This window comes from Arvicanthis niloticus, chromosome X (assembly GCF_011762505.2).
Source record: "Arvicanthis niloticus isolate mArvNil1 chromosome X, mArvNil1.pat.X, whole genome shotgun sequence".
NCBI lineage: Eukaryota > Metazoa > Chordata > Mammalia > Rodentia > Muridae > Arvicanthis > Arvicanthis niloticus.
Window position 1 is genome coordinate 28,776,563 of NC_047679.1, and position 20,098 is coordinate 28,796,660.

Genomic DNA, 20,098 nt, shown 5'->3' on the forward strand with positions numbered 1-20,098 from the left:
GAATGAGCCTAGTGCTTGACGGAGCTATGTTACTCTGATTGCCTACATTGACTGTCTACAAGTAGCTGATTCCAGCAACAATGGCCACAAGATGACATAGTTTAACTGTACTTTGGGTCAATTGTGATTCTAGCAGAGGAAAAATTACCAAAGCAAATTACTGTAGTTGATAAAGATTATTGTTTAGGAACACCATGAGTTTCACATAATCATACTTGATATGAAAATTATCCCACACATAATTGATCTTTGACATTTCAAAAGTACTTTAAGTTCAAGTAGCTCACAGAACCATTATGCAAATATCAGTTGTCATTACACATAATTTACTGGTTGATGAAGAATTCTAGTTGGTAGAGGACTGAATGAACTCTTTTGAACTCTTTGTATGGAGTCAGTATGATGCCTCATTAAAAGACAATGCCCCTCAGATCTTTCTTATATATCCAAGTACTAAATTATATGCAAAGTACTAAATTATTTTATTGCAATGGCTCTTTTGTAGGAACTGATAAGAAAATATATCTGAAGATTAAGTAGTATAATTCTTACCAAAAGTTAACAGATGCCCCTAGAAAAATTGAGTCTATCTGCAGTACCCATTCTGTCCTCTATGCTGGGCTGGTCCCAACCTGTAGTAGGTATTTGGTGATGTCACACGTTTTGAACCTCAATTGGCTGCCTGGAGGTAGGGCATATGGAGACACATCAGCCAGGTTCTGTGTCAATTTACATTTAAACAACACATTTAAACTAATGAATCTCAAGTTAACAAGCTTTTCTGGCTTCAGTCATATAAATAGGAGAGATACTGGTGGGATTTGTGGTAAACTGCAGAGCTAGGTCTACTGCTGCTAAGGACTGAATTGGGTCCCAACACCATTTATATGATGAAGCCCTAGCTTTCAATGTAATCACATTTGGAGATAGGGTATTAGGAGGAAATTAAGGTTAAATGAGGTCATATGGGTGAGGACTTACTCCAATAGAACTGTGGCATTATAAGAAATGGGAACAAGCTTATTGCCTTGCTGTCCCCATCTTCTGCCTCCCTCCCTCTGTCTGTCTTCCCTCAAGTGAAAACACTATGAAACGTTAGCTAAGCTATCTAAAAGCTAGGATAAGACACATGGTATTCATTCACTGATAATTGGATATTAGTCCAGAAGCTTGAAATACCCAAGATTCAACTCACAGACGACATGAAGCTCATAAAGAAGAAAGACCAAAGTTCGGGTACTTCAGTCCTTCTTAGAAGGAGTAACAAAATACTCAAGGAAGCAAATATGAAGACAAAATGTGGGACAGAAACTGAAGGAGGAGCCATCTGGAGACCATTCCACCTGGGTCTCCATCCCAGGTAGACACTGATGTGGATGTCAGGAAGTGCATGCTGACAAGAGCCTGATATAGCTGTCTCCTTAGAGGTCTGCCAGAGGCTGACACATTCAGAGGCAGATGCTCACAGCTAACCATTGATCTGATCAAGGGGTTCCCAATGGAGGAGTTAGAGAGAAGACTGAAGGAGCTGAAAGGGTTTGTGGTCCCATGAGGAGAGCAACAATACCAACCAACCAGAGCTCCCTAGAGTCTAAACCACCAGCCTGGGAGCACATAGGGATGGACCCATGGCTCCAGCTGTACATGTAGGGGAGGATGGCCTTGTTGGGCATAGGTGGGAGAGGAGATCCTTGGTCCCATGAAGGCTAGACGCCAGTGTGGGGGAATTTGAGGGTGGGGAGGTGGGAGTGGGGGGGTAGGTGAGGGCACATCCTCATAGAAACAGGAGGAGGGAAGATAGGATAGGGGGTTCCTGGGTGGGGTGGGGTATGGGATAAGGAGATAACATCTGAAAAGTAAATAGACTATCCAATAAAAAATAGAAAAAAAAGACATCTCACTAGAATTGTGCTAGCATCTTGACCTTGACCAGTCCCCAGTCTACAGTATTTTTTTCTGATATATAACTTAAAAATCTGTATTCTTTGGTTTCTAAAATTAGGGAGAAGCTATCCATCCATTCTTCATGTTTTAAGTTATTTACATTAAAAGTAGCCCTCTTGATGTAACCTGTATTCTAACATACGAAGTCCAAAGAGCTAAGATTCTCTAACTAGCCCTCCCAAGAAACTCAGAGATGTGACCACTTCATCTACAAGGCATCACAGCCTGGCAGAGGTCTACATCATTGGACCTCTATGAGCAATTCAGTATACAATGCCAAACATGGGAGAAATCACACAAAGGGGAATTTCCAGTCCTGATTCTTGAAGGAGGAAAAGGTTTGTCTCATCACACTTACAAGAATAGAGAAAGGACAAGGCAAGGCAGCTCCAGATCCCTTAAAACACACTCAGAGACAAATGTTAATGTTCAAACCCACATTCTACCCAGAGAAGGAAAGCATAGCTAGGAACATGGCAAGGAGGAGCAATGGCTATTCATATACAGCCCGAGAAGACAGGTGTTGGTATAGACTTGAAATAAAATGTCATGCGTGGTCCTTCTTAGAAAGGGGAACAAAATGCTCACAGGAGCAAATACGGAGACAAAGTGTAGAGCAGAGACTGAAGGAAAGGCCATCCAGAGACTGCCCCACCTGGAGATCCATCCCATATATAGTCAACAAACCCAGACACTATTGTGGATGCCAAGAAGTGCATGCTGACAGGCACCTGATATAGCTGTCTCCTGAGAGGCTCTGCCAGAGCCTGATAAATACAGAGGTGGATGCTCACAGCCAACCTTTGGAGTGAGCACTGGGTCCCCAATGGGGGAGTTAGAGAGAGGACTGAAGGAGCTGAAGGGGTTTGCAACCTCATAGGAAGAACAACAATATCAACCAACCAGACCCTCCAGAATTCCCAGGGACTAAACCACCAACCAAAGAGTACACATGGAGGGACCCATGGCTCCAGATACATATGTAGCAGAGGATGGCCTTGTAGGGCATTAGTGAGAGGATAAGCCCTTGGTCCTGTGAAGTCTGGATGCCCCAGTGTAGGGGAATGTGAGGGTGGGAAGGCAAGAGTGGGTGGGTAGGTGGAAGAACATGGTCATAGAAACAGGGGGAAGGGGAGGGGATATGAGGGGTTTCCGGGGGTGGGGAGACCAGGAAAGGGGATAACATCTGAAATGTAAATAAAGAAAATAACCAATACAAATGTCATGGGTGGATCTTTAGTAAAGTGAAGGTTCAAGAAATTCTCCTCATCCCAGGTATCTAAGCCACTGGTTGTCAACCTTCCTAATGCTGTGTGACCCCCCCTTAATACAGTTCTACATGTTGTGGTGACTCCTAAAAATAACATTATTTTGTAGCTACTTCATAACTGTAATTTTGCTACTGTTGCAAATCATGATGTAAATAATCAGATATTCAAGATGTCTGATAAGTTGATAAGTGACCCCTATGAAATGACCCCATTTGACCCCCAAAGAGGGTGCAACCCACAGGCTGAGAACCAGTGATCTAAGCAGAGCGAACAGGAGAGAAAGCCAAAGAGGAAACCTAAAGAGAGTATGAAAACATGAGGCAGCCAGGATATGACCAAATTCAGAGGCAAAAGTCAGAGATACAGTATCTTGAGGAGAGGATAAAAAGGTCCAGAACCCACTTTGCTGCAGAACCAGGAAATCCAAGCTGCAGACATGGTTCCCAAGCAGCCAGATGACATGGAAGAATTTTTCTCCATCACTGGCCTTATTTTCAGCCATCTGAAAGTATAGTGTCTTACTAATGAAGTAAATGTCGGTGAACCTGGTTTTCTTGAAATGGGAGTACATTAAAAATGAACAAAGCACTTCCTGACTCAGTGACATTGCAGAAACCTGCCTTAGTTTTTGGTCCCTTCAGCCGATAACTTGAAGGCCCTGATTGAAGAGCAAATGCTTTATTTAGGATGTGATCTCAAGAGACACAGATGGAGAGTGGGGAAGTGGAGAGGGAACAGGGAGGCCATCGAAACAGAGTATTTTCAAGTCAGTGACCACTGGAGTCCCTGGAGTGCAGTCTGGAAGAGTTCTGGGAGTTAGGCTACCTGAAGACAAGGACCTGGGTTATCCATATCTAGAGAAGAGGGTGGTTTCATGCATCCCTGACACACTCCTTTCTTTATGTTAGTTATGTGGGAGGGGCAAATGACAGACAGACAGACACACACACACACACACACACATACATACATACATACACACACACATACATTGGGTGGGAGGTTAGAGGGAGGGGAGATAATTGTGTGCTTTGGTGCATGCTTGAGGAATTCAGTGGCTTCCCGTCACATCTTTGATTCATTTGAGGAGAACCCAAGTGAGGGACCTTTGAAAGCTACGAAGTTCAAAGAAATGCTTAAAGTACACAGCACATTGTCTTCTTTGTCTCAGGTTCTTGGGCTGATGTTTATCAGTATAAAGGAGTAAAGGGCAAAAAAGTATCCCATGCAACTTCTGGCTGAGTCCCAAGGTTTCACTACTCAAATCATGGTCCCTTGTCAGCAGCACCTCCATTGCCAAGGAGCTGAAACCCAGAGACCTTGAGACCCAGCTTAGAATTTCTGAATTGCCATCTTCATTTTTAATAAGACTCCAAGGTGAAAATCATGCACACTAGAATTTGAAAAGAACTATTATGATTGTATTTGTTAATTGTTTCTTCTGTATCATAAGTACTCAGAGGGACCATGTCTCAGACTGAAAACAATGGTTTTGTTCAGTTCCATCTGGTGGGGGAAAAAGATTTGCTAAAGGAAAAGAAAAAATGTTAACCTACTGGCCTAGGTGTAATCATGACAAAAGAAGGCATAGTTTAGCTTCTCAAAATCTCCTTTATATATTCCTGTGATGCTTGGTTCTGACTGTCAGCTCCTTTATTTCCCTGTTCTCCCTTTATTCCTTTCCTTGGCAGACTTAACAACCGTGCCTAGGAAGTCTGAACTATTCTAAAGCCACGCAGGAGATGAACCCATGCAGAATACACTCAACAGTGTCAGAAAGGTTTTTGTGTTCTTTCTTTCTTTCTTCCTTCCTTTCTTTCTTCCTTCCTTCCTTTCTTTCTTTCTTTCTTTCTTTCTTTCTTTTTATTTTCAAAGGAAATAAGGGGATAAAAAGACAGAGACAAAAGAAAGATTTTAGGAAAAGAAAGGACAAACCAAACTTCTCAAAATTTTAAAAAATGATGTCTTGACATAAGTGGTTGTAAAAGAATGAAAAAGCATCAAAATGATTCTTTGAAAAGGAAAAAGAAACAAAAACATATGCTAAGACCTAAGTTATAAAGAAAAGATTCAAATTGTATGTGGATGTAGATGTATCAGTTATGTCCAAAGATATAACTAACCCTAAATGAACTTAAGGAAAAAAGTAATTGACAACTGTGAAAAAATATATTGAAAACATTTTTTTAGCCAGTGTCCTGGTAGAATATTTGTGTTAACCAAAATATGTGTAAGACTATCCCCACGATGCTATCTCTAAAAGACAACAAATAAAGAATAACTAATGGCATAGCACCAGCAGAAAGAATGAACTGTGGAAAGCAGGGAATGCTACACTAAACAGTATCAGGGACAAGCCAACTATAACTACACAACCTTGTGGAACAATATCTAGTGGAAGAAGTGAGAGCTTCCATCTACTACCATGCACATGAAGTGTAAGAACAGGCAAAACTAATATGTGGAATCTATGGCGTTTGAGATAGGATACTGGTACTTGCTGAAAGAGCATTAAAGAGGGCTTCTGAGAAATGCTTAAGCTCTGATTCTGAATCTGGAGGCTAGCGACAAGGCTGTGGCCAGTTTGGGAACATTTTTTCAAACCATACAAGTTATAATGTATATGATTTTTATGTCAATAAAGTTTAATTCAAAATATGTGTATATAAACTTCATCCACTTTCATAGATGAGACAAAAAATCTAAATAATGTTAATGAAATGCTAATTGACATATTTGCCTCCCTCACTACTAATAGTGCTGTGTAGGACATAAATATTATCCAAGTAAATAATAGCACCAAGCTCTTGGCTCATTTATTAACTGTGACTATAACAAACATTTGGCTCCATTCAGAAAACCAGGTCCTACTGACTCAAAAGCAATAGGCTCTATAATTACCCTGAACAGGTAAAATGTCAAAAAACTTAAACATCTAGACAACAAAACACCAGCTGAGCTCAGTTGGACTGATTTTCCTTGAAGTTTTAGTATCATACAGAGTCATGTGTAGGAGGTAAAAAATGAAAAGCCCAGCTGGGGGGCTAGGTGTTTAATTCAGAGATTGAGTTAAACAGTAATTTCTGGGATCAATCCCTAAAACCGGAAAATAAAAGCAAGATACACTGTTACTCTTCCAATCCTGTTTAAAAGGGGAAAAAAAACACTTTGGTACACAACCTCCCAATTTTCTTTTCTCCCCCACACCCCCCCATGTCTTTAGATCACGAATTTCAATGGCAGAAACACATGTTCACAAACATGTTTGGTGCCCTTTCCCTAGATTCTAACACACACACACACACACACACACACACAGACACACGCACTACTACTACTACTACTATACCCAGCAAAACTTTCAATCACCACAGATGAAGAAAATAAGACATTCTTGATGAAGTCAAATTTAAACAATATCTACAAATCCAGTCCTATAGAAAGTGTTAGAAGGAAAACTAAGGAGGTTAACTGCACCCATGACAACACACAAAATAATTTCACATCAGCAAAACCAAATGAAGGGAAACACACATACACACCAGCAGCAGCAGCAGCAAAATAACAGGAATGAACAATCATTAGTCATTGATATTTCTCAATATCAATGGTATCAATTCCTTAATAAAAAGACACAGACTAACAGAATGAATTCAAAACCAGGATCCCTTCTTCTGCTACATCCAAGAAACATACCTAAAGGATAGACATTGCCTCGGGGTAAAGGGTTGGAAAAAGATATACCATACAAATGGAGCTAAGAAGCAAGCTGGTGTAGCTATTTTAATGTCTACCAAAATAGAATTCAAACAAAAACCAGTCAAAAGGGATGGGAAAGGACACTGCATACTCAACAAAGGAAAAATCCACATAGGTGACCTCTTAATTCAGAAAACCTATGCCCCAAACACAAGAGCACCCAAGTTTGTAAAAGAAACACTACTATAGCTTAAATCACACATTGACTCTCACACACTAGAACAAAAAGAAGCAAAGACATCCAAGAAGAGTAAATGGCAATAAATAATCAAACTGAGAGCTGAAATCAATAAAATAGAAAAAAGAGAACAATACAAAGAATCAGTTAAACAATTAATTCTTTGAGAAAATTAACAAGATAGACAGACTTTTATCTAAGCTAACTGAAAGAGGAAGAGAAAATATCCAAAATAAAAAATCAGAAACAAAAGGAGGATATAACAACAGACACTGAGGAAACCCAGAAAATCATAAAGACATTTTTTAAACCTGTACTCCAACAAATTAAAAAATTTAAAAGAAATATATAATTTTCTTGATATATACCACTTACCAAAGTTAAATCAAGATCATGTAAACAATATAAATAGTTTTTATAAATATAACCCCAAAGGAAATTAAAAGCATCCCAACCAAAAAAATTTTTTTTTAATTTAAAAAACTGAAAATAAACAAATAAAGCAAGCCTAGGGCCAGATGGCTTTAGCACAGAATTATACGAGACTTTCAAAAATGCTAATGAAATTTCCACAATATCAAATTATTCCACAAAATAGAAAGAGAAGGAACTTTGTCAAATTCATTTTATGAGGCCACAGTCACCCTGATATCCAAACCACACAAAGATTTAACAAAGAAAAAGAATTTCAGACCAAATTCCCTCATGAACATTAATGCAAAAATACCCAATAAAATCCTTGCAACTCAAATCCAAGAACACATCAAAAAGATTATCAACCATTATTAAGTAGGCTTCATCCCAGAGATGCAAGGATGGTTGAATAAATTGCAATCTTTCAATGTAATCCACCATATAAACAAACTGAAAGAACAAAACCCCACATAATCATCTCATTAGATGCTGAAAAAGTTTAACAAAATGTAACACAAATCCATGGAGAGAATAGGGATACAAAGGACATACCTAAACATAATAGAGGCAATTAACAGCAAGCATAAAGCTAAAATCAAATGAAATGGAGAGAAACTCAAGGCAATTCCACTAAAATCAGGAACAAGATAAGGCTGTCCAATCTCTCCATATCTAACAGTACTTGAAGTTCTAGCTAGAGAATAAGACAACTAAAGGAGATCAAGGGGATTGATATTTGCAGATGATATGATAGTATAAATAAGTGACCCTTAAAAATCCAGCAGGAAATTCCTACAGCTGATAAATCCCTTCCAACAAAGTGGCTGGATACAAAATTAACTAAACAAAAATTACTATCCCTCTTTTATACAAATTACAGATTGAAAAAGAAATCAGGAAAACAGTATCTTTCACAATAGCCACAAATAATATAAAATACCTTGGATATATTGGGGTACTCGAATCAAGCAAGTGAAACACTTGTATGATAAAACTTCAAGTCTTTGAAGAAAGAAATTAAAGAAGATATCAGAAAATGGAAAGATCTCCCATGCTCATGGATTTATATGATTAACATAGTAAAAATGGTCATCTTTCCAAAAGCACTCTACAGATTATATGCAATGCCAACCAAAATTCCAACACAATTCCTTACAGACCTTGAAAAAAACAATTCTCAACATCATGTGGAAAAACAAACAAAAGACAAGATAGCTAAAACAATCATATACAATAAAAGGGTATCCAGAAGAATTGCCACCCCCAATTTCAAGCTATACTACAGAGCTATAGTAATAAAAACCACATGGTATTTGCATAAAAATAGATAGGATGATCAATGAAATCAAATAAAAGAGCCGGATGTAAATCTGTACTCCTATGGTTACCTGAATTTTTTTTTATAAAGAAGACAGAAATACACAATGGAAAACAAAAAATGGTGCTGGTCAAACTGATATCTGCATGTAGAAGAATACAAATAGATCCATATCTATCACCCTGCACAAAACTCAAGTCCAAGTGAATAAAAAACATCAACATAAAAGCAGATACACTGAAGAGCTACATAGAATATACCAGATACATAGAAGAGAAAGTGGAGAATGGTCTTGAACTTATTGTCTCAGGAAACAACTTTTTGGACAGAACACCATTAGTGCAGGCACTATGAACAACAATCAATAAATGGGGCCTCATAAATCTGAAAAGCTTCTGTAAGGCAAAGAACACTATCAAAAGAACAAAGCAGCAGCCTACAGAATGGGAAAATATTTTCACCAACTCCACATCTGACAGAGGGCTAATACCCAACATACATAAATAACTCAAGAAACTAGATATCAACAAAAACTAAACAACTCAAATAGAGAATTCTCAATAGAGGAATATCAAATGGCTTTGAAACATTTAAAGTCATCAGGGAAATGCAAATTAAAATGACTTTGAGATTCCATCTTACATCTGTCAGAATGGTTAAGACCAATAATGCAAGTGTCAGCTCATGCTGGTGAGGAGGTGGAGCAAGGGGAACAGTCCTCCATTGCTGGTGGGAATGCAAACTTGTATAACCACTTTAGAAATCAATTTGACAGTTTCTCAGAAAACTGGGAATAGTTCTACCTCAAGATCCAGCTATATCACCCTTGGGAATATACCCAATAGATACTAGCTCAAACATGTTTACTGAGGCTTTATTCATATTAGCCAGAACAACTTAGACGTCCTTTAAAAGAGAATGGATAAATAAAATGTGCTTCATTTACATGATGGGGTATTGTTCAGCTGTTAAAAAATGACATCCTGAAATTTGCAGGCAAATGGATGGAACTAGAACAACATCATCCTGAGTGAGGTAATCCAGACCCAGAAAGACAATAATGGTATGTACTCACAATCCACAGACCCAGAGAGATTAGGTAAAATGGAGGAATCTAGTGGGGGATCATCCTGGGAAGTAGAAATAGTACAGATGTTGCAGATGGACTGGGGGGCAGTTTGGGAAGGGAGCAGGGTGGATTGGATTGGGGGGAGGGAGATAGTGTAGGGACAGATGACTGGAATTGAGGGGTGTTTGGGGGTGGCATGGAACCCTAGTGCAGCAGTGGAAACTTCCTGAAATCTATGAAGGTGATCCTAATGAGGATTCCTAATAATGGAGGATACGGTGTCTTATATCCAGGCCAAGCTTCTAGTGGAGGGACCAGGACATTCAATTGAGTTGTTGGCCAAGGGAAACCCATGGAGATCTCCAAACAACTCAGGCTGATACCAAGACAAATGGTTGTTCTCTGCAAGCCGACAGTAGGGCCCCATTGTAGAGGACAACCTCCATACTACTCACTGAACATGGAAAAGCGAAGCTGGTGCCTACATGGAGCCTTCACACCTACGTTCTAGTCTCTTTGGTGTAGAAAGATACACTGCAGGCTACCAAAAGAAAAACAGAAACATCAACCAGCCATAAAACCTTTGACTTACAGTCCGTTCTACCTGATGGATATCCTTGGGCAATGGTGGCACAGCTATTAGCTTAGGATTTTTATGGGAGTGTATGAATAAGTGGGTCTCTGATATTTGTACCTGCTCTTGGGACTCTTTTCCTTTTATTGGGTTGACCTGTCCAACATTGATATAAAAATTTTTGCTTCATACTATATTTTATTTTGTCATATTTGGTTGTTATCTCTTAGGAGAAGCCTGCTCTTTTGTAATCAGAGACAGAAAGGGAGTAGATTCAGAAAGGAGGAAAGGTGAGAAGGAACTGAGAGAAGCAGAGGGAGGGTAAAATATAATCAGGATATCTTTTATGACAAAAGAATTTATTTTCAATTAAAAAGTGGAAAAAGAAGAAATGCTCTTCAAAGTCTAGCATGGTAAACTGGGGAGGTGATGGTTATATTTGACAACATAGAGTTCATCAGAGACTGAGGACAGCCTTATAATCCCAACTGGATCAGATGACAGGAAAATGTAGAACAGTTTGGTATAAGCATCCTTTGAAGATTTCCTTTGAAAATGGCCAGATGGGGAGGAACTGTGGAACTATGGGAGCGAGTAGATATTAGAATGTAAGAATAAACTTATAGGAATAGTTTGGAAAAAGGTTTCATTAAAGGAAGAATCAAAGAGAGCAAAGAACTAAGTCTAAGGGCTGGGGATATTGCTCAGTAATAGAACATTTGCCTAACATATATAAAGCACTAAGTTCATGCTCCAGTACTAGAAAAAAAACTCCATCACAATTGGGTAAACAAACTAAGTATGTATGTTAATAAATTATGAGGCATTTAAAACATAGGAATTCATAAGTTTCTATCAATAATAAATAAATGAATATATAAATAAATAAATAGGGGAGACAGCATGGCTCTTGCCTAGACTAGCTAGAGTTAGAAAAAAAATCATTATTTTCAACCATCACATTAAAGATTGATCAGGCAAAAATCATCACTAAAGCTAGAGGGAAGTATTAATGATGAGCAGAATATCTGTGTCTTCCACAATCTTTCTGATTTTAAAGGAAAAGACAATAGCTGTGACTATCCAGTGAGGAAATGATACAACACCTTCATCAGGTAGTTACAGTTATCATCAGCAACAAGCAGGAGATGGGCATCATGAGTCTCCAAGATGCCATGCTCTGAGGACACATCATCTTCTGTGCAATATTCTGGCTCCAAATTTATAACCTAAGCTGATCACAAGAAACACTAGACAAGCACAAACAAGAGGTATTTTAACTCTAAAAAGACAGAGCTGGGGAGATAGCTCAATTAGACAGTGCTTGCCTAGCATGCACAAATCTCTGGGTTCAATACTCAGTACTACATAAACCATATATGCTGGTAACACACACTTGGAATCTCAACACCTAGGAAATGAAGGCAGAAGATGAGAAGTTCAAGGTCTTCTTTAGCAACATCATGAGTTCTAGGGCCGTTGGATATACAAGTCACTCATAAACAAGCAAATAAATAATATGAGAGAGTGGTCTCTCTATTCATCATAAGTATCCATGTCCTTTACAAGATATAAAAAGGTTGATTGTGATTGCACAAACCTTTACAACACTTGGGAGACATATCTTTGTGAGTTCCAGGTTATCCAAGTCTACCCTGTCTTTAGTAAAGAAAGGGGAGAGGGGTAGAAAGGGTAAGGACGTTTGGGAGGAAGAAAGGGAGGGAGGGAGGTAGAGGGAGGAAAGGAGGTAAGAAAAGAAAGACTTCAAAAATAACCCAGACTAAAAAAGACTAAGAGGCAGGACAAGTAAATGCAATTACAATCCTAAACCAGATTCTGTACTAGAAGACAGGGGTTCTGTATTCGGCCTTCTCAATGGAATAGAAATAGTAGATTAGATAACAGTTATCTTATCCGTGTTAAATTTACTGAGTTGAAAACAGGACTGTAGTAATGTAAGTGGATATTCATATTGTTAAGGAAATTCACACTTAAGGGGAGTATAGGGTCACAACATCTGTAACTTATTTTCTAGTGGTTCAGAATTAAAAGTATATTCAGGGCTAAGAGTGTAAAAGATAAGGGAAATGGGGTGAAATGTTAGCTTTTGGAAAACCCAGACAAAGGGTACATTGACATTCTTTTTTTCCTGTCTTTGTTTTTTACAATTTGCTTGTAAAGTTATTTATAAGTAAGAAATTGGGGAGTGGGGGAATGAATTCTTGGGAAAACAGAGAAAACCAGAGGTTCAGAGCCCAGAAAAGACATTGCAGTGACACAACAGGGGCATCTCCTCCACAGTTTCACAGTAACGAAGAGGAGTGTCGTATTTCTACAAATATGAGTGTGTCAGAAGTTTTAGATGGTGCCAATGTGAAGAGATTCCTGTCTAATGAGCTCAAGTCAAGTGCAAAGGAAATAAAAGAAGGTGTAAAACAGCTCTTCAGGGCCACTAGGAGGCAAAGCCAGGCATAGCAGGATTACTAGTCAATTAGGGACTCGTGGAGGATTGCTAAGATCAAAATTGGCCCTAGACATTAGTATTTAGTTTTTAAACTCCTCACACGATTCTAACAGACAGCTTTCAGAAGCTTTGTGCTAAGGCAGTTTCTCTACTCCAGTACTATTGACATATTAGCCAGGAGCATTCTTTATGGTGGGAAGGGTAACCTGTACATCATAGCATGGTCCACAGCATCTATAGATTCTATCCATTAGATGCTGGTTCAGATAACGAAAATGTCTTCAGACATTGCCAGAAATTACTTCAAGTTGAGAATCCCTACATTATGAGAGCAAAGAGCCATGGGTATAAATAAATAAAGGGCAGGGACTGTTCTCTCTTTCCACCATGGGTTCCAGGGATTGAACTCAGGTCACCAAGCTTGCCCACCAAGCACCTTACTTGCTGAGAACTATGGTTTCTGCTAGGAGCATTGTAAAGTACAGAAGCTTAAGAATCAACAAAGCTCAGATCTACTACTTGTCTTCTGTATGACAGGAGGTACTAAACTTCTCTGGGCCTTAGTTCCTCTTCTGTAAAGTAATAAGATTCTTGCCTCCAGTAATTGGGAAGATTAAATGAGCTCATACATATGAAGCAGAAAGAGTGTACCCACTGAGCAAATAGCAGCTATCAGCCATCATTGTTACTCTCACAGTCAGTGATGCAGTGGCTACCAGAGTGTCTGCTAATTAATGAACTGCTTCTCCTAGAGCACTGCTTCTTGCCTTTCCTAATGCGAAACCCTTTCACACAGTTCCTCATGTGGTAGTGACCCCCAACCATAAAACGATTTTTGTTGCTACTCCATAACTGTAATTTTGCTACTGATATGAAATATAATGTACATATCTGATATGCAGGATATCTGATATGTGACTCTTGTGGGAGTTGTGACCCTCAAACTGAGAACTCATGCCCTAGAGTATATTCAATACTTAACCTAAAAAAAATCCACATTAACATTGCTCAGAAAGGTATAGCATATTGAGTTTCTCTTATGATCTGTATCTGCTTTCTTACAGATCCTAGGCATGATTCTGAAGCCTATGCAGCCATTCAACATTCAACACATATCTTAGGAGTACCTCCTATGGCCCATTAATATTCTAGATCTTGACAAAATCTTGACATGTTGAGAAAAATATACAAAGCTTTTGTCCTTTTGGTATTTATTGTCTATCAAAGGAAAAAGTATGAAATCAGTAGACAAACTGATGTAATAATAGAGTTACAGGTAATAAATAATACTATCATGAAAATCCAAAGTGGAATAAGAGTAAGGAGTTTTTTTTTTTTTCAGTTTTAGGTGAGACTAATGTTTAGAAGGAAGGATTCGGAGGACACTAACTAGTGAAACCAGGAAACAAGGCATGGTGTGATCTGGTCAAATAGTATTCCAAACAGGAAGCACAGCACATGCAAAGGCTGGCAGGCAGGCAAATGTATGGTTTAGGTGAGAAAATGTGGAGGCTGGTATGCTTTCAGAAATGTGAGAAGAAAATAAATAAAGGAGGTGCCATGGGCATATAGAGATCAATCCAAACTGCAGTAGGAGGCCATGAGAAATTTGGGGCCATGGAATTATAAGACTGCCTTTACTGGCTAGTCTGTGCAGTCAAGAATGGTTTAGCAATTGCATGACCATTAGAGAAAGGAAAATGAATAGTTATTTCTGAATAGCTTGCTCGTGTTGTATCACATCATGATCTAATAGAAAAAGAAATGTCATGAATACAAACCAGAAGAATATAATTAATTTTTTTAAACTAAATTAAAATAAAATATTTTTCCTCTATTATTATTTTGTACGTTTCCTTCTAGGTGTGGTGGTATTGGTGTGGGAGACAGACAAGAAAGGGAGTCAGAGATAGAGAGAGGGTGAGATGGAATCACTGTATTCATGTGTGCCATGGCACATGTGTAGCAGTCAGAGGATAACTGCCTGGACTGGGTTCTCTCCTTCCACCACGGCTTCCAGGAATCAACCACAGGACACGAGGCTTACATGGCAATCACCTTTACTTGATGAGCAATCTTGCTGGTCCTGAACAGCTTTGTAAAGCAGCACTTTACAAACTGTGCCAGGAAGTCATATGAAAGCATGATTGAACCAACTTAGAAGATCATCATCATGTTGGAATGAAAGAGGACAGATGGGAGAGTATGGAAAATATCAGAATATAAGACTGAAGGAGCTGAAGGGGTTTGTGGCCCCATGAGGAGAGCAACAATACCAACCAACCAGAGCTCCCAGGGTCTAAACCACCAGCCTGGGAGCACATATGGAGAGACCCATGACTCCATCTGTTTATGTAGGGGAGGATAGCCTTGTCAGGCATAGGTGGGAAAGGAGATCCTTGGTCCCATGAAGGCTGGATGCCCCAGTGTGGGGGAATTCAAAGGCAGGGAGGTGGGAAAGTGGGGGCACACACTCATAGAAGCAGGTGAAGGGGAGATGGGATAGGGAGTGTCTGGGGGCAAAATGGGGAAAGGGGATAACATCTGAAATGTAAATAAAATATTCAATAAAAATTAATTTCAAAAAATAAAAAATAAAAAAAATTAAAATAAAAAACAAAACAAAAATAATACATATACATTGAGAGATTTTGTTCCAATTATATACATATATTCTTAAACAGGATTGAAATATAAAATATATTTTCACTGAAAATGGTGGCCAAGAAAGTTTGAAAAATACTACAAAACTATCATATTTGTACATATATACTGTAAAAATAGCCCTTCTATTGCTGCCCTCCCATACTGTGCCTAGCATACATCCAAGAGAACATTATTACAATTCTCAATATATTGTTTCTTCATAATCTGCCTAAATAAAGCCACTTGTGTTAATTCCACATGAACTTCTTCAAGAAAATCAATATTGAACCCTTAAAGCCAGAAAGACTAACTGGCCACAAACCTGTTAGGTCTTCAGTGAATAAAATAATTGCAAGCACAACAAAAAAAAATTCAAATTAAACATGAGACTTTTTACAAGCTAGAAACGTTAAGAAATGTTCTGAAGAGCAGCCGCCTGAACTTTACAACAAACAGTCCATTTAGAAGATTTCCCACACAAGTTGGAAACAACTACCCAACATTATCTTAGAAGGAACCAGGCCACTAAGGCAAAATAAAACGAGGTAAGAACTTTAGGAGGAGATTCCTCTACTACGCCATTCAAAGTTAATTTGATGGTGCACCTTGAAAAACCTAGGAAAAGCAACTGAAAACAACTAAATAAATGAATTACAGCAAGATGGCCTGAATGTAAGATACATCTCTATAAAAAATAAATAGCCTTCCTACTCAACAGTATAGAAATTGGGAGCTGAAACAGGGCTGGAAGGGAGTACAGCACAATTCCTAAAAGCAACAGATATTATATACCCCTAAACAATCTAGACATTAACCTAAAGGATGCACAAGAAAGTTGAGGTTACTGTTCAGTTAGAAGAGTGTTTGCGTAGCATGTGAGAAGCTGTCCAACTGAGAAGCTTGGTTCTGTTTCCAGCACTATTATAAACCCAGTGTAGTAATCTCAGCACTTGAGAGGTAGAGGCAGGAGACTGATGAGAAGTTCAAGATTATACGTAACTACATACTGAGTTCAAGGTTAAGGGCAGCCTTGGATACATGAGACTCAATCTCAAAAGAAAAAAATTAAAAGACCTTCAGTATAGTAACTGTACCAGAGAGTCACATCGATAAATAAGATTAAATAGAGGAATCAAAATCAACACACAAATGTCCATTTGTAATAATGGAGCCAAGATGATAGAATGGAGAAGAAGGAAGCCTTTTTAACTAATGATGTTGGAATTGGATATTTATATGTAAAAAGCAAACTCTAATTATTATTTCATATTATATACATATATACATGTGGGGAGGGAGATCAAGCAATAATAAAATATGTAGAAGAAAACACAGGAGAAAATCTTGGTAGTCTTTCTTAGGATAGACAAATATTATTATAAATATGATCAAAGAGTAAGGCAGAGCAAACTAAAGCCCCAAGTAGATACTATTACAGACTCATGAAAATGGCTAAAAACAAAACCAAAACCCATCAAGGATATATATGAAAGTCGTTTTGTAGTGTTTTGGTCATAAGTATACAATGTCATTGCTAGTGGGGAGAGAGAGAGAGAGAGAGAGAGAGAGAGAGAGAGAGAGAGAGAGAGAGAGAGAGAGAGAGTTTGGGTAATGACTAGGAAAGACATGGCAATTCACTCAAAACACCACATAAGTAAAATAAGGTGGAGCAGCCCACCCGTTTCTCTGAAAGGCCAAACAAAACAAAACTGGAGTGTTGGCAAGCCCTTATAATTGATAATGACTTGAGATAGTGGTGCTTTCGATGTACAATTAAAAAGTGAACACCAACAAGAAAATTTAAAAAGATAAAACAAAGCAATAATACCATGTGCCAAGCACCTGGACTTCCCATTCATCGGTGGCAGGAAAGCCAAATTGGACAAGTAGATCTGGGGATGAGAGTGACAGGCAGAGCACTGGCTTAACATGTGTGAGACCCTGGGTCTAGTCTCGAGTACCACAAAAACCAACCAACAAACAGACAAAATGATATAACCACTCTGGAAAAGTTTAACGGGTTTTTAAAAATAAAGAAAACATCAATCTTACTTTTAAATATTAAATCAAGTGAAATGAAAATGTATGTCCATGCAACATACTATCTGTGGACATTTGTACCGACTTTATTCATAACTATCAAGAGTTGATGACACCAGTCAAAGATAGTTTTTATATCTAGGTTGGGTATTGGGTTACGCTTCTGATTGAGCATTACCAAACTTATAAATCCTTTGATTAACATTTTAAAAAATTGTATAAAAGCAAAAAGGAAAGTGGGGGCATGGGACAGGGGTTTTCTAGGGAGGGGAAATGGGGAAAGGGGATGGCATCTTAAATGTAAATAAAATATTAAATAAAATTTAAAAAAGAAAAAAGAAAAAGCAATGGAAATATTAAAAGAGAGAGAGAGAAGAGTTGATGAGTGGATAAAGCAATAAGAAAGAATAATGGGAATATTCACCAACAGAGGTAAACTCTCAAAGGTATTGTCTTAGGTAATAGAAACTAGACCAAGAAGGTTATATAGCATATGATTTCATTCATGGGCCAGTCTGGAAGAGACAACATTATAGGGACTGAGAATGGAGGGAAAGGTTGAATCCATAGAATCAATAGAGAAGTTTGAGAGGTGGTGAAGTTCTATATTTTGATGTGGTGGGAGTTCCATGACTACATGTGTTTTTAGAATCTTAAACTAAAAACGGGTGATTTTTTTGTAAATTAATTATACTTCAATTAACAAAACCACAAAATAGACTCAAGAATGAAATGAATTTATAAAATGGAAGTGCTCACCAGAATATTTTAGGGGCTTTATTTTATGATTATTTTCCCCAAATGTTTCGACTCCACCACTTCCCACCAGGCCCCTGGAGTAAGTTCCACAAAGATTAAACATCTATGTGGTTTTGAAACTGTAAACATTTTAAAAGAACACTTGCTCTTGACATAGGCACCTTTCCCAGGCTTTTACTGAAGTCAGACACATGTCGTGACATCCCCCACCCCCTGGAGTCCCTAGAATGACTGCATTGGCCACAGAAAATCAGCTTCTTTTGCTGGTTTTCCATAACACCTGAGCAAACTTTGCCATTTCTGGAAACAGCCTCATAGTACCAAAAACAGTGGATTTCCTGGCCAAACCCACCAACAAAATTCCATTTCTCAGTCTCTTTCTCCCTCTGCTGAGCAGACCCATATCCATGATTAGAGTACCATTTTCTCCCTTTCTGTATTTCTTACAATTTTTTTTTCTGTAGAAAAGTACACACACCCGTAATCTGCAAAGGTTAGGGCAAGAATGATTCCCACACACAACACTGATGCTGACCCTGCATTTCCTCAATGCCTTGCAGTAGCTAGACTTGCTTTATCTCCCATTTAATGAAAGTCACCTTGCAGGGATGTGGGAATCTGATCAGGGCTGGCATGGTGCTGAGGCATGGAAAACAATATCCCTGAATAGCTACAAAATTTGGCTGCTTTTTAGCCTCCAGTTTGCATTTGACCCATACGAGCAGCCAAACAGAGTAACGTCCAGCTCATTCTAGATCTCACCTCAGCAAAATCTTATGAGCCACTAAAGATTCCCCCCCCCCCCAAAAAAAAATAATTTGGAAATAGCACATATCTTTTCAGTTGGCTTACAGATTATTTTGACCCCAGACTTAAATTTATCATGTATTAACAAACTCTTAATAAATGGTTTTTTTTTTTTTTTTTTTTTTTTTTGAGACAGAGTCTCATGTAACCAAAGCTGGCCTTACATACACCACGCAGCCAAAGGTGACCTTGAGTTCCTGATTCTCCGGCCTCAACTTTCCTGAGCTGGGGTTATAGATGGGCACCACCATGCCCAGCCATAATTAAGCTCCTTTAAAAGTAATCATGCTGGCATCTGAAGTGTAAATAAAATATCTAATAAAAATTATTTAAATTAAAAAAGGTATGCTATTGGGGACATTGTAAGTTTTCTGTAAAACACTAAAGTAATTTATTAATAAATATTCTTGAAATACTCAAAAAAAGTAATCATGCACTCAATGCACCATTAATCATTAATATTAATTGCAAAGGCAACAAATTCTGCCATACCATGCATGACTAGGGTTCCATAAGCTTTAGATGGCCAAGAAGAAGTTCAGAAATATGAGAATAACTGCAGGAGCTAACCTAATAATCCTTTACTCACCATCCCCTACCAAGCCGAAGCCTAAGCAGATCAGACACTGTTCTAATTCAAGACAGGACCCACTAGATAATCTTTGGAGCCCGGAACAAAACAAAATCAGATCCTTTTCTTTAAAAAAAAAAAAAATATGAAGAGTTATCACAGCATTAAACCAAGTGCAGGTAGCAAGCCAGTGCAGCCAGCTGGCTGTTATCAGAGCCTCTTGTGGCTGGAAAGTTGGTAAGAAAAGCAAAAATATTTCACTATTAAATGAGTAGCAACTGATT

General features: G+C 38.3%; 1 protein-coding gene across 8 annotated transcripts in view; it reads right to left on the reverse strand.

Annotated features, from left to right (window-relative positions):
• The window catches only part of Adgrg2 (adhesion G protein-coupled receptor G2), a 113,451-nt gene that overhangs the window by 92,311 nt on the left and 1,042 nt on the right, over positions 1–20,098 (reverse strand). The window lies entirely within an intron of this gene.